Genomic DNA, 15,635 nt, shown 5'->3' with positions numbered 1-15,635 from the left:
CTCTTGTCCCTTTATCACTGCCACTGCTCTGCTACTCTGCTTCCTGTCCACTATGAACTAAGTAGCTTTGTTTTACTACAGCCATCTGCCATGATATTCCTGCCTTAGAATTGGCAGATCCAAAATTGAAACCTCTGAAACCATTAAGCTGTGAGTGTGAGATAGTGGTCCAGTAATAAAAGGCTGACAAATACAGAATATTGGTACTAGGAGTAGGGCTGTTACTCTGAATGCACCTGACTGTGTACTTTAGAAACCTTTGGAAGTAGTTTGTAGGAGTTTGGAAAAGTTTGAAATGTGGATTAGAGAAGTCTTAAGATGCTGTAAATAGAAGGATGATTCAGATCTCAGAAGACTAGAATGCTGATAGGAATGCAGATGATAAAGGTCAGGCTCAGAAGGCTTCAGTTGGGAAGAGAGAGACTTCATTGGAAATTGGACTAGAGGCCATGTGTATTATACTCTAGTAGAAAATTTGTCTACATTTTGCCCATGCCATGTGACTGTGGGAAACTGAGATTTAGGAACAATGGATTAATTGATCTGATGAATGAAATTTCAAGGCAACTCAACATTCAGTTTGTGGAATGAATATTTCTGGCTATAAATTTGGAGCCAAAGAAGTATGGTTACTGAAGAGATTAGTGTCATTAAAAAGGAACAAAGTAAATAAGACACACATGTGTAAATACTGAATAGTTTCTCTGGTGTGAAAAACTAAAAGTGTAAATAAGGTTCAAATTATATAACTGATAAATGAAATAGGAAGAAAAAGACTAAAAGAAAATGGAAGTTGGAAGGGTAGGGGAAAGGAATGAAGGGAAAAGAAAAAATATGAGAAAAGGAAAAGGTGGAAACAAAGTCTTTATAAATAGGGATGGGTAGAGGGGTGAAGGGAGGGCAGGGGTATGGGGAAAAAATAAGAACCAAAACACATTGTGTAAAGGTACAAGATCACAGTGATCAATGTAATTGTATTACATACCTAAAAAGTACCAATAAACTTAATTTTAAAAAAAGAACAAAGTACATTTCATTAGGATAAGATGTCTTGAGGGCATTTTAGGAATCAGCAAGACCTCTACCATTACAGGCTTACAGGTGTAAAAGCATAAACTTTTAATTTGAGAAAAGATAGTGTGTGTCCTCTGATCGCATAGGGAATTGGTTCCCTGGGATTCAGTTTATTGTGCTCAGCCACCCAGACACTCAAAGGCCACTATAGCCATGGTCCAGTGGGGCTGAGCTACTCCGTGAGCTGGCAGCTAACCTGGCAACTAACAGCAATCATCCATGTAATGTTGGTTCACCAGCAAAAATGCAAACATTGTAAGGTGAAGAAGGTTTCCATCCAGACTTCAAAGAAAGTACTAGGAGGCCAGAGAATGAACCCTTGAGAAAGCATTGGGTGATGTTGTGAAGCTCTGGGAATTAAGGAAAAGTTGAAGATGCCAGAAATGTGGAATGTCTGCTGAGGAAAGCTGTAGGCTGTGAGTGGAGCCATCCTAAGAGAGAGGTTGTGCAGACTGCAATCAGCAAGGCAAGAGGGGTAGCATTATGCAAGCCCTTTAGAACTCACATTTTACCACTCTATGCCCTGTATGGTGGATATGGAGCTTCAGGACTTAATACTTGACCTGCTGAATTTTGATCTTGCTTTGGTCTGATTCTTTTCAATCCCCTGATTCCTTGCTTTTAGAATGAGAGTGTTTACCTTATGCCATTGTATCTTGGGATTATGTAACTGTTTTTATAGAGGTCCATAGCTGGAGTTTGCCTTGTGTCTCACAGAAGACTTGAATTTAGAATTCTGAAAAATGTTGGAACTGTTGAGGATTTGGGAGCGATTGTTGCATTACTACTTGTACATAAAATAGTTGCATTAAGCTGGGCAGAATTATGAACTTTCCATTGTCTTTATTTGGAGAGTGCATATGGTTTAAGGAGATGTTTCTGAGTATGAAGTTGAGAAGGGCTAGGTGGTGGCAGGATATGGAACATCAACTTGATTGGCTTTGAGATTGGTGCAGGGGAATGGCTGAGCACACTTCTGGGTGTGTCTGGGTCTATGCCTGGTGCTTCATGTCTTCCTCTCTGTCACTGTTCTCCTATTCTGCTTCCTAGCTGCCATGAACTAAGTAGCTTTGTTCTACCATGCCCATCTACCATGATGTTGCTGCCTTGGAACCAGTCCACCCTGATATGAATCCTTTTAAAGTGTGAGCCAAATTAAACCTCTCCTCATTTAAGTTATGGGTGTCCTACAATTTATTCTGTCCCGGTGAAGAAAGGTTATTTAATGCAGATGAATTCATAGCAGGGATAGCAGTGAGACAGGGAAGGGAAGATCAATTACTATTGTGTGAAGAATACTGTGGAAACCCAGGGCAGTATTAGGGCATGCCTTCGTAAACCACATAACAGTCTCACTAAATTCATAGTCTACACCACCATCAAAGTTTAGTGTGAGATAGGTAAATGTGCTGCTTTGATTTAAGATGGAGTGTGCAAGAAGGATGATGGGAGGCAGCGGTAGATGGGCGTAGAAATAAGGCAGGAGCAGAGAGTGCCCCTGGAGCGGGCAAAATCTATCTATGTAGTCTCCAACGCTCCTTGCTCTCCAGGCCATCATCAGTGAGGCATTTTCCCACCAATGGAAGTCTTTTGTCATCCTGTCTCTTCTAGAAGGAATTCTCCCTCATTCCTAATCCTGTACTTTAATTTCCTTTAGTGCTCTGACCTTAGAATGTTTGGTTTGCCTAGTTTAAATCTTACAAGGGTATTTGCCAGATGAATAAATGACCATCATAGCACAGCCTCTGAACTTGGCATAGGAGATGCATCTGCAGAGTGTTTTCTTGTTTGGGTAGATAATGGCTTGCATTTCGTTCAGAAGGAACTGACTGTTTAACAAATGAGTTGCTGAAGGCGCCTCAGTTAACTCATAACCACTAGTGCTTATTAGTGCACTTAGACAAACTTGAGCATATTATGCAGACTCTTTATGATATGAAATAAAGACAGACTCATAGTTCATTTTATTATTCTCTCATTTTCTTTTTATATATTTAAATTATAAAAATAATACATGCTTGTTTTATTAAGAAAAATGAGACAAAATATGCAAAGAGATATTTGGTAAATTATCTTGCACTCATATACCCTCAGTACCTTCCCCCAAGGAAACTAAAACTATTAATTCTGTCTACACAATTGTGTAGATACACACATATATGCAAAACTACACATGAAGTTATGGAATATGTAATTATACTGATGTTAACACTAGAATCATACTGTACACATTATTCTAGAAATTTTTTTCTTCTTATGTGTCAGAAAGAGATCTATATTTAACTCATGTTTTAATATGAACATGGTAATCCTTGCTAAAATTGGATGGCAGTGACTTCTCTCTACCAGAGGGAAGAATGAAGAGGGAAGGCTGTCCCCATAGAGGGGCAATCAGACCATTTCCAATTTTTTTGTCATCATGAACAACCTTCTATTATTGTCTTCATGTTTATATTGTTACATAGTATTTTTACTGTACAAAATAGATTCTCAAAACCATTGAATCATTGATTTAGAAACTATGTTTACCTTTACTTTTACTAGTGTCTAATTTTTTCTAAAAGTTTGTTGTAACCCCTGCACTTACTAACTTTATTTGAAAGAACCATTTTCCTGTATCCTTAGCAGCTCTAGATTTTTTTTCCTTTAAATCGTAGACATCTGATACTAAAAATGGTATCTTCTTATTGTTTATTTTTCTTTATTACTCATGAGATTGATTCTTCTTTCATATGTTCATTCATCATTTGGTTTTCTCTTTTCTCAAATAAATAGTTATTTTTCAGTTGTTCGCTTTTTTTCCTTATTAACTTTTTGGGAAGGTTATATATGTTTGGAAGTGGTATTTACTTATTATATGTACTTCAGATGATTGTCCCAGTCCATCATCTGAATTCTGACTTTGTGATACATTCACACAGTTTCTAATTTTTCCACTGTCATAGATGTATCTTTCTCTTCATAAAGTTTGGTAGCTACAAAAGCAATTGCAGCTACTATATTGTAGTTACAGAAGAATCACAGAAAAGGAAATGAATTATCTTGATGTATTTGAGAAATGATACTGTCAGTGTGTTTGATCTGAAAACTCAACTGATGTAGAAATGAGTATACTACCTTTATCAATAATACATTTCTAGGCTATATTTGTATATGATTAGCATGTATGTTGTGACTCATGGAATTCTCTGGTTCATATACATAGATTATAAGTTTTTGTGAGCCATTAAATCTTGAGTAGAAATCAGCTTTAAAATCTTTTTTCTTGGGTGGTCAGTTTCTGAGGATTGAAACTAGGGCATCACACATGTTATGTAAGTCTTCTACCACTGAGCTACATTTATAGAACCTGGCCTTGAGATCTTAATGTGTTGATAGCTTAAATAATTAATTAGATATGAAGGTCAAACCTCACTAATTTCAATAAGTGCCAAAGAATCTAATATAAATAAGTAAGATGCAAAATAGAGATTAATTTCAAATTAAAAATAAATTTCTACCTTTCAGAAACATGTACAAACTTGAAATGGGCCGGGGATGTAGCTGGATGGTAAAGCATTTGCCCAGCATGATCAAGGGCCTGGGTTTAATCCCTAGCTCCCATGTGTGCATGCATGCATACACAAATTAGCCAACAAATGCCCAAGAACTAGAGGAATTTTGTGTTGATGATCTTGATCACTAGCTAAGAAAGATTTCTAATTAAATATAAAAATTTACTTTTTAATTATTAAAATGTTTAAATATAAAGTATTTTTAAATTCTCAAGTAAAATAATCCTCTTGTGAGTGAGCATCACTAAATGTTTTCATTGAGAAATCAAATGAAATTTTTGGTAGTCTACCATTCAAATTAATGAATAAGATTTTATGTGAATGCTTTATAGCTCTCTCCTTTGAATTGACTCATGTTGAGGGAGGTTAACCAGATGACCTTTCAATGACTAAATCTAAAGTTATCTCAGCATATAATTAGAAGTGATCCTGCCCCTTTTCATGGAAAATTAGATATTCAGCATTTAACATTTCATTGAGAATTAGTTTCATTTCACAATTCCCTATTTGCAATTCTGAAATTCAAAAGAGATCCCCAAGCCAGAAGGTTTTAAAAAGTCTTTGACAGCAAATTCAGACCAGATATTACAGGTCATTATGCCTCATGCATTTTATTGCACAATACTCATTCATTTTATGGCAGTTGCCTCACTCTGCACTGTGGTTGGTACATAATTTACATTATGAACACTATTTCACCTGTCTCAATATTTTGATAACAAAATATATCCCTGATCCAAGAAATTTTAGACCTATATTTGGGAAAGGCTCTGGGGTGCTTGTCACCCCCATTCCTTTTGTTCTCATTATTAAGGATGGCATTAAAGTACATTAATAATATCATTTATTCAATACTTACCATGTGCTTAAGCATTGATTTAAACTGAGAGCGTAAGGCTATAACTCTTCATAGCGAGCCACATAACTACTTTGAGGAAGAGCTGTGTTGGATACAGCTAGGATCCAAACCAGGAATTCTGTTCTGCCTGCTTACATTCATTCCCACATCTGCTATATGTTTGTCCAAACGCTATTTCCTCCAACTACTTAGTACTCTGCTGCATGTGACTCAGTATTCTGTGTGGAAAAATAGGATGAAGATAATGGAACATATGAAGGAGCCCATGAGTAATGCTGATTGATTGAGGTCCCTAAATGCATGGCTCTCTCTGTGTGTCCTTTTTCTCATAAAGTGGGGTTCAAACACCAGCTTTGTCTATTTCATAGAGCGACTGTGAAATTCTGATGAGAGAACAACATCTTTCAAATACTTCCAAAGGTCTTTAAAAGGTAAAAAGTGGTCACATCATCTCTTTGATTTCATCACTTTAAAAATCTTCCCAAATAAATCATCTTGAGCTATAAAATACAAAGATATTAGACACTCTATAATTCTTTTTTAAAAATGATTGGTTTATTTAGATATAATCCACAAAGTATATAATTCACCCTTTGGAAGTACACGATTTAATAGTTTTTAGTATATTATCAGAGATATACAACTGTCGCCACTGTCTACTTTTAGACTATTTTCATCGCCTCCCCTAGGGAAGCCCAATAACACTAACAGCCACTGGCTTTCTCTCCTTTCCCCTAGCTCCATGAGCCCCCAGCCTGCTTTCTCTGCCGCTTTCATGCCTGATTTCTTTCACTTTGACGTATCATTCTTAATGTTCAGAATTGTAGATAGAGGTAACCTTGAGTTGAATCCTCAAAATAGGGAAGAAGAGAAAATGATAGAAAAGACAAGAAAAAAAGCAAAACCATAATGCCTCTGAGCATGGCCTGACATGCATCCCTCAACTCACAAATGCTAGGGCCAAAGGTGTGGCTTCGGAACCTGTCCTCTTCAGAGAATATCTGGAGCTTGCAGACGGCAGTGGTTAAATCAATAGTTAATGATGTTCATCATGTAATTTGAGCTTCTAGTTTGTTTATGCTAGACCAACTTTAGCCATACTCCAAACAAATTATCTCTTATAATTACCAGCCCGAAGATGAATCTCTAAATGCTTTTCTGATGATAGTGCTGTGGCTGGCAGGTGTTAAAAGTGCCTCCCAGGGACAAAGATTGAAGATGAGCTTGTTTCCACAAATCCTTCAGGCGAGGATGTTGAGGTTTCTATCCTGCCGTGTGCGAAGGAGCCTTGCATGGTGCCCCGTTAATGACATCTAATAGGGAAAGGTCATATATCTTTACAGAGAAAAATGCAAAGCTGGTGTGTGATAAATGGACTCTGTGGGGCTTAGTGGACCAGGTTTGGTGGTAAAACCTGTGTTTGAAAAGTCTACATGGTTCCTTCTAACATTCATGCCTTAAACATCCTTTACAGAATTCTTCTTACCTGATATATTGATTTAAAAATATAAAAATAAGTAATGTGTGTCTTTAGTGCTTCAAATGGAAGTTATCCATTGTTAATGCTAAATATGAACCACCAAAACAGTTCGTATTAGATAAAAGCTGTAGGCTGCTAAATAAATCTTTTAAAAAAAAAAACTTGTTTAAATGTGCTTTAAAAAGTCTCTTAAAGGAAAAAATTCTAGAATCTCTATGCTTTCATCACCGATATCAGAACAATAAACAATACATGAAAATATGCAAGCTTTTCCAAAAATATTGTGCTGTTTTAGAAATTCAACAACAAGTTAAATCTGGAATTATAAAGAGTTAACTAAATTGGATACTGTTGAATTGAATCACTGCTGGTTTTAGGGAGAAGTTATCAGTTCATTTGCTATAGTTGTACTGCTGAGCTAAGAGACAGTTCAATAAATCAACTCAAGCTTGATGGATTCTTCAATTCATTGAAATGAGTGCATGGAAGAGAAAAGAAATCTCTTAGTATTCCCTCTTTGACAAAAGGGTATGCAAAGAGCCTGAATGGATGAATGGTTGATTAATTTTGTCAGAAATTTTCTTGACAGCAGGAAATATGTTTTTGCATTACTCTGTTTGCCTGGGATTTATTTGGTAGAATATGAATTATTGCATGTAAATTTCTACCTGGAGCTATGTTGCTAGAATAGCTAGCTACTGGCATGATTACTGAGTATGGTACCTGTAATATTTTTGTATAGTCTTTCACTCCACACCCTTCTGGGTTGCCCTGCAGCAGTGTATATAAATGACTGCTCTCACTGATGTTAAGAGTACATTCAAACCCTGCCAGTGATTCAGTATTGAGCTTGGTTCCAGTGCTAGTCTGTGCTTCTATCCTGAAAGGATAGGGCTGGAGAAAACCAAGTGCCAAAGTTTGAGATTCCTAGAGTCATCAAAATGGCATCTTACTTTTCAACTCTTGCCTTTGAATAACGAAGAGAAGGGCCGGGGATTTAGCTCAGCGGTTCGGTGGCCTGCCTTGCAAGCACAAGGACCTGAGTTCAATCCCCGGTACCAAAAATAAATAAAGAAGGAAGAGAAGGCATGAGGTATCCCCTGTGCTTTCTATTTACAATGAGCACATTTCCCAGTTTTTACCTTCCCAGGAAGGGGTGCAGCTACACATGAAAAGACCTTGGCCCTTGATGCTGGCATCTGAGCTGTGAGAACAGAAACCAGAATAGCCTCGCTCCTTAGCACTTTCCCTGTAACAGGTGGTGGTCTTCCTTATAGGTGATCTCACCTGGGAGAGTGTGGAAGGTAGGAAGACCTACAGTATACTCCTCAGTACTTCCACTAAGACTTCTGCTGCTGTGTTCAGAGACTGGACTACTAGAAAGCCCCAGAATCAAATGACCAAAAAAGTATTTTACTTTCTCCTTACTTGCTATGGTTTGTGTTGCTATGGTTGGAATGTTTGTGTTGCCCTATGTTGAAATCCTAATCCCCAAGTTGATGGTATAAGGAGGTGGGGCTCTTGAGGAGCGGTTAAGCTATGAGCACTTGAGTGGACCTAGTGCCCCTATAGCAGAGGGACTCTTGCCTCTTCTATCACAAGAAGACACAAGGGAAAGAAAGCAGTCTTGAAATAGGTAGTGGGACCTCACCAGACACCAAATCTGTCAGTACCATGATCCTGGACTTTCCAGTCTCCACAACTATGGGAAATACATTTCCAGTGTATATATGCTACTTAGTCTATGCAATTCTGTGATGGAAGCCTGAATGTAGTAAAACACCATTCATAAATTATTTACTTCCTGTTCACTTTATTTTTTCTTCTAGAGGGTTAACCTTGGAACTTCAGCTTTCTTTTAGGTGACAGTCCCAAAATTATCTATGGCAGAAGATACATACATTTTTTTTCTAACTTCTCATTGTATTTTTTCCCACATGCTATCATAGATTTTCTTAAAAGCCCATTGCCACAGTGTTTATACTATTTCTTAAAATAAAGGCATAGAGAGATTATGCCTTTGGAGTTTTGGAATACACACACACACACACACACACACACACACACACACACACACTGCCTACTAAGCTATGGGGTTTTCAACTAAGCTGAAATGTTTTCAGTAACTATCCAAAGAAAGATAATATTAAGTTAAAGAAGATTCCTTTTACATCATTAGCAGGTGTGACACTTAGCCTCCCATGAGAACAAACAGCATATGAAAATACTAGAATAAAGCTCAGAAGTGTGGGCTTGGGCTCCTGTTCCACCGACCAGTAACTATGTCTGATATTGGGAATATCCATGACCCTTTTGAGCTTTGCCCTTCTCCTCTGCTAAATGGGCTTCACTAATTTGTAATTTTACTACCAGCTACATGATTGGTGAGCGTCAAGTGAGAGTCTGTATCAATCATGTTTACAAAAACCAGGGTTATTCTACAGACATCAACTTTTACTTTCTTTTTGCCATCACAATCCTCCCAGGTTTTTGATTCTTTGCTTGTTATCACTGTGTGTTCAGCAAAAGTTTTCTGAGTTGGTGTATCCTAAAGTCTCCTGTAGTCAGCCTCCCAGTTATTTCTGCTGTTCCCCTTCTCCTTGGCTTCTAGGAGTCCAGATAAAAGCTCGCCAATTCTTAGTGTCTCAGTGCATCAGCTATTAGCCACCATGGGTCTAGCCACTAGTTGTGGCTAAAGAGAGAAAACAGCATCAATAACAAGACCTTTCTCAATAAAGAGTAAGAGATTCTGTTTCTACAAAGTAAAAAAAAAAAACAAAAACAAATGATGATTTAGAAGAAAATATTTTTCTCCCTGCTCCTGCAAATGTGTACTTCTATTATTATAATCACTTATGAAATTCTGAATTTATTTGTCTAATTCTTTGGTTGTGACAAAAATGCAACTAGAGTTGACTTAAAGCAAACCATGAATTAATTGCTCTGATGATAATCCAGGATAGCTCTAGCTTTTGATAGACTTGCACAAAAGTTTGTGAGAAGCGCTCATCCCTTTCTTCAGCTCTTACCTGTTTCTCTGTCAGCTTCCTTCTCGGGGAAACTCTGTCATGCCTCCCCAAGATGGCAGGGGCAGCTCCGGGATATGTAATTCTAAGCTGGCTGACTTCAGAAAAGAGAGAGTGTCACCAGAAGTCTCTAATTAGCCTATATGAGCTCATCTAATTTCTGAAATCACCGTGGCCAAGTGGATAGAGTAGAAGTTGGCTCACCTTGCTTCAATCTGCTGCACCTAGAACTCAGTTGAGGGGTAAAGACAGCCCATGTCAGCCACATGAAGTGAAGAGGGTTCCTCCTCACTTCATGATTATCAGCCACAGGTATTTTAACTGAACCTCTGGATGAAGAACGTGAGAGAAGACTTCAGGTAGCTCTCTGTACTGTGCACAGCCCCTCCACCTGGTGAGAGGGAGTGAAAAGCTCTATGAAAATACAATCAGGGCCACTTCACTAAAATCTTAAAGCTTCTGAAGACAGTGAGCTCCCTGGCTAGCTGGGAAATATCCACAGAGTCATGTTCCTGCCTGCTTTGAGAGTCCACTCCTCTACCTGGTAGATGCAGGTGGGGGTCCCTGCCACTCTGTTTCTTTGCTCAGCACAGCCCCACACATGTACTGCTGCCCTCCCTCAGCATATGAAAAACACAGCCACATCACTGAGGATGATACATTGATTTGGATACTTTTAGTATCTTGGTAAGATTTTGGGGAAGACACAGAAAGCATCTAAACAATGGCCTGTGTTTACTGACTACTATAATTTGAAACATAAACACCATCACACAGAACCACTGTTCTAGAGCTCATACCGGGGATGAGTGTGATTTTTAAAATTTAGGGAAGTTGGAGGTAAAACATATAACTCCATGGCAAAGAAAGAGCCTGGAGAGGTGGGCAGGATTAGGACAGTGAAGAGGTGGAAGGGACTCTGTGTTCTAAGCATGGATGACTCCAGCGCATTCCAGGTTTTTTCTATGTAAGATGGTGAAAGTGGATCCCTGAATTGAAGGATGTGGTCACCTGTTGAGTGTTTCAATTTGCATCTATATCTGAAGCATTTTGCTACAGACATTTCTGTTCAGTGTTCCAACTTCTGTTCACTAATGCCCAAGATTAGGTGTCAGTGTGCCCAGGTGAGATCTCTGAATGAGAGAAATTTGCTTTCTGTACAAACTCCTAGCCATATAGTGGGCACAGTGGCATTGCCGGTGGCCTTTCTGGATGAGAAAACGGACTGAGAGTAGCTAGGAATATTCAGAGAGACTTACACAGACAGACTCAGTGACAGGTTTTCTAGGACCTGAGTCTAGGTTCAGGATCTGGTGGTCACTAGAGGCCAATTTCTCCCTCATTCATTTTGCCTCAGCAGGGTCCATCTGGCAGAGATGTGCAATAGCTTGGACTAGCAAAGATGGATGCTCATGAAGCCTCACTAATGTGAAGTCTCAAGCCCCAGGAAAAACCAGACACAGACAAACTACATAGCCTGGACACTGCAAATTTCAAGCTCATTGGGCCTGTTAACCAGAGACTATGGAAAACTGGGTTTTTTGTCTTTGCAGATCTATAAGAAATAAACCAGGCATGGTGATACATTCATGTATTGCTAGCAGTCTAGAAAGCTGTCACAGGATTACAATTTCAGCCCAGATTGGGCACCTTAGCAACTTAGCAAGACCCTGTTTCTAAATTTAAAAAATGACTTGGGGCCTGAGGATTTAGCTCAGTGGTTCCACCTCCTGCCTTGAAAGCACAAGGTCCTGAGTTTGATTCCCCCCACAAAAAAAAAGACGGGGTAGAACTCAGTGGTAATTCTATAGGTAAATTTCCAGTACAAGAAAGAAAGAAAGAAAGAGACAGAGAGAGAGAGAGAGAGAGAGAGAGAGAGAGAGAAATGAAGGAGGAAGAAAGGAAGGAAGGGAGAAAGAGAGAAAGGAAATAAAGGCACATGCACACGAGGGGGTGTTGTCTAGATATCTCCTCATATCTCCTCAAAGACTCACACACTCATGGTGGGGTGCTTTTTAGAGGTGACTGGACCTAGAGTATGTGGTGATGGGGTCAAGGTTGTGTGATTACTACATCAGTCCACTGTGGTTTGGTATAGTTAGGTCTAGGATTAAGAGTGTGAGTGCGAGTGCTACACCAACCCTAGGTAGCTTGCGTGAGATAAAGGGGGCAGAAAAAGGGTTATTGCTTGCTCTTGCTGCCTTCTGCCTGCCATGAACTGCTTCTCCTCTGTGATGTCCCTCTGCCATGCCACTCGGCCTCAGAGCCAGCCAGTTACGTATTAAATCCTCTACAAACTGTGAGCCAAAGGAAACCTGTCCTCCTTTAACTTTGGGCATCAGGCTTTTTGTTTTTGGCATCGGGTATTTTGTCTCAACAGTAAGTAACTAAGACAGAGACAGAGATACAAAGGCAAGAAAGACAAAAGAAAACATATTAGCAGTTGCATCATACTCAAATTAGAGTAAATGAAAGGCAACAAAATAGAATGATTAAACATCCACTTCAAAAATCAGTCCAATTGTGCCTGGGTGGGTGGAGATGGTGGCTTTCTTAGAGAATCTACACCAGCGGTGGCGAATCTGTGGCGTGTGGCCAACTGTTCACTATCACTGAAAGCTCTGGTTTGCCATCACTGATCTCGCCCATGATGGACAAAGAGGTTTGCCTTTGCCTACAGATATGTCAAGATGCAGTCTTCTATAACAGAAATGCAAAGTCTACATACCTTTTGGAGACTGGACTGTCCTAGTGGTAGGGGTGTAGAGGTGTTTGATATAAAATTTTAAAAGAGATTTTCTGTGATCACTAGCAAATGTAACTGCAACCTACTGTTCTGTTACTGTGTTTTCAGCTTGAAGTCCTGTCATCTATGATAGAGGATCCTGATCTATTTAGATAAGTCCCATACTCTATGGGTTTCTCATTTTTCAAAAGAACAGGTCTTAAGAATTTTCATTGTTTCCTTCCAGATTCACCGCTAGTATCCTTTCTTTTGTTATTTATTTCATCATGGACCCCTCCTTCCTTTTCTTACAGCTTAAAATGGTGCTAGTGTGGTTAATATCTTGCTGCTCACTGTGTAACACACAGCACATCCATCCATCACCAGGGGCCTTATAGAAATGCAGAATCTCAGGCCCCTCCCTGGCCTATTATTGTGTGCAGATCAACAAGCGTCCCAGGTAATTTGCATTAAAGTTAGAGACACTTAGCCTATCTAGTGGCTCACAATCCTAATTGTGGGGGTGTGGGGGTGTGGAGATAGGGCTGCACACATTGCCTCTGATGGTAGAAGCTCTCTTAATTGATCTTCTCTTAACTAATGTGCTAGACAAACCACATTCTTCATTCTGCTCTGTAGTACACACTGACTGATAACCTCAGCTGAATGCTTCCAGCTAACTTAAAACTCACCAAGAAAGCACAGGTGTGAGCACACCCTGTAACTAAATTCAATGTTTACCAAGTATCAGCTGTGTTTGCTTCCAAACCTGTTCATACCATACTAGTTAATACACTGACATGATGTTGAATAAACCAAAGAAATAGGAATAAGATAGTTATGGTTAAGATTAATGCTTTGGAAAGACAGTGAAATGAATGAAATGTGCTCAGTGAAAACATGTTGTCAAATGATGACAATAGAGCTATAAAAATGCAGAGTGCTATAAAAATGCTGAAGGAGTCCACATTTGGATTATTTTATGTGTTTGTTTTTATTCTATATTAATGAAACTGTAATTAGAAATTGCAAATTTTATTTTCCTGGTATAATTTATACAACAAAGACAATGGAAAGCTCCTATACTGCTAAAGTCAATAGATATTTTAAATCCTTTGGTTTTACATAAAAATATTATAATTGGATGCATATTTTATATTTAAATTTGAATTAAAATTATGATATATTACTTTATAATAAAGTCATTCCTTTTTAATCAGCTTTCCTCTCCAAGCAATTCTTTAACCAACTACTTGTCTTGATCATTTCAGCTAATGTGAACAAAAACAAGTAGCGGAAGGGTTCTACTATATAGCTTTATTTTTAGAGTGAAGAAAATAAAAGCAAGGATTATCTCACCACTTTGGGTGCTTATCATTTTCAGATGACAAATTAGAGGCCCAGAAAGATAAAACTCTTGTTTAAATCGAAGTGGGTTTCTCAAGGTATGGCCCTCAGACCACTTTGTCAGCATTCACTGAGAGCTTGCTAGAAATGACAGCCCCAGACCCACCAATCAAAAAGTTTAGAAATGGGGGCCCAGGAGTTTTGTTTTCGGGAGCTCTCATGATGATTCCACTGTGGTTAAAGTTGGGGATCATTGACTTGGATCACTGCACAGGCAGCACCTGGACGAGAGAACCATCAATCTCCACGAATCTTGACCAGTCTATCTCATTTGTTCATCCTCAGGCACCCTCTCTAAACTGGGCAGTTCTTCAATCAGAAAGTCTAGAGCTTCTCTAATTTAAACAATGGCTGCAACAAAAGAAACTTAGGAAGAAAACTCTTTCTAATGCACAAAAGGCAGAAAGATATCTCTAATATGTCCCTAGAGTGGGTCATCTGCAGTATTCTAACTGACAAATACCATCCCTGGAGATAGTCCTGTAGGGTTAGCTTTGCTTCTGCAGACCCTGGGCTGTGAGAGTTTTACCATCATCACATATTATAAGTAGCTTGTTACTCTCATTTTCCAAATGAAGGAGCTGTAACAATGCCAAGTAACTTGCCTACAGAAACAGAGACAGAGCGTGGAGATAGGATTTGAATTCTAGGCGACTAGACTCCAAAACCTACTGCATCATATTTCATTATCTGCTCATGTGAGGGAGATATCGCTATAGTAAAACTGAGCAAAACTTTTGGAATGAGTTTTCCCCAGTGACTAGATGGCTAGAGAATAGAAACAAGAATTTCCAGTGTAGAAACTAAGTCTAGACGGCACAAATTTAAAATATTTCTTGGTATCAATATATAGAGTGCTACTCCCTCCTTCCTGCAAATCAGAGTCATAATTGGAACTCTGGAAAATTGACCTACACCAAGTCCTCACTCTGAAAATGATTAAATTTAAGTCTTGCAGATGGGCTCTGAGTACTTTTATTTTTATTAGTACATGCTTGCGCTACATAATGATTTCAGTCATTGTGGGGAATTGACATTCATCATTGGGAATTTTTACCTTTACATGATATATCTTGGTTCTTGATGTCTTTAACTCCTTTGGGAAGATATCTAGAAGGGAAATACCTGGGTCAAAAGGAATTTCTATTTTTAGTTTGTTGAGGAATTGGCATGCTGGTTATACCAGTTTACACTCTCATCAATAATGAAGAAGGCTCTTTTCTCTCCAGCATTTTCATTGGTTGATTTTTGATGATGGCCACTCTCTTTCTGGAGTGAGATGGAATCTCAGTGTTGTTTTAATTGCATTTCTTGAATGACTAGTGATGTTGAATGTGTTTTCAAGTATGTATTGCCCATTTGCACTTCTGCAGGCTCAGGGCCAGGTTTTGATTATTTTTTCTAAATACAAGCCATTCAGTGAATATTTGCTGTACCCCAGGCATGCTGTACTACATAGTGAGCCCTTCAGATACCTACCATTTTTTTTTTTTTTTTTTTTTTTTTTTTT

General features: G+C 38.6%; 1 protein-coding gene across 8 annotated transcripts in view; it reads left to right on the top strand.

The window, feature by feature from the left end:
• Positions 1-15,635, top strand: part of Prune2 (prune homolog 2 with BCH domain) — a 243,982-nt gene that overhangs the window by 130,789 nt on the left and 97,558 nt on the right. The window lies entirely within an intron of this gene.

Source organism: Fukomys damarensis, unplaced genomic scaffold, assembly GCF_012274545.1.
Source record: "Fukomys damarensis isolate Sample0158 unplaced genomic scaffold, DMR_v1.0_HiC HiC_scaffold_31, whole genome shotgun sequence".
Taxonomy (NCBI): domain Eukaryota; kingdom Metazoa; phylum Chordata; class Mammalia; order Rodentia; family Bathyergidae; genus Fukomys; species Fukomys damarensis.
This window is presented reverse-complemented; position numbering and strand designations above follow the sequence as displayed.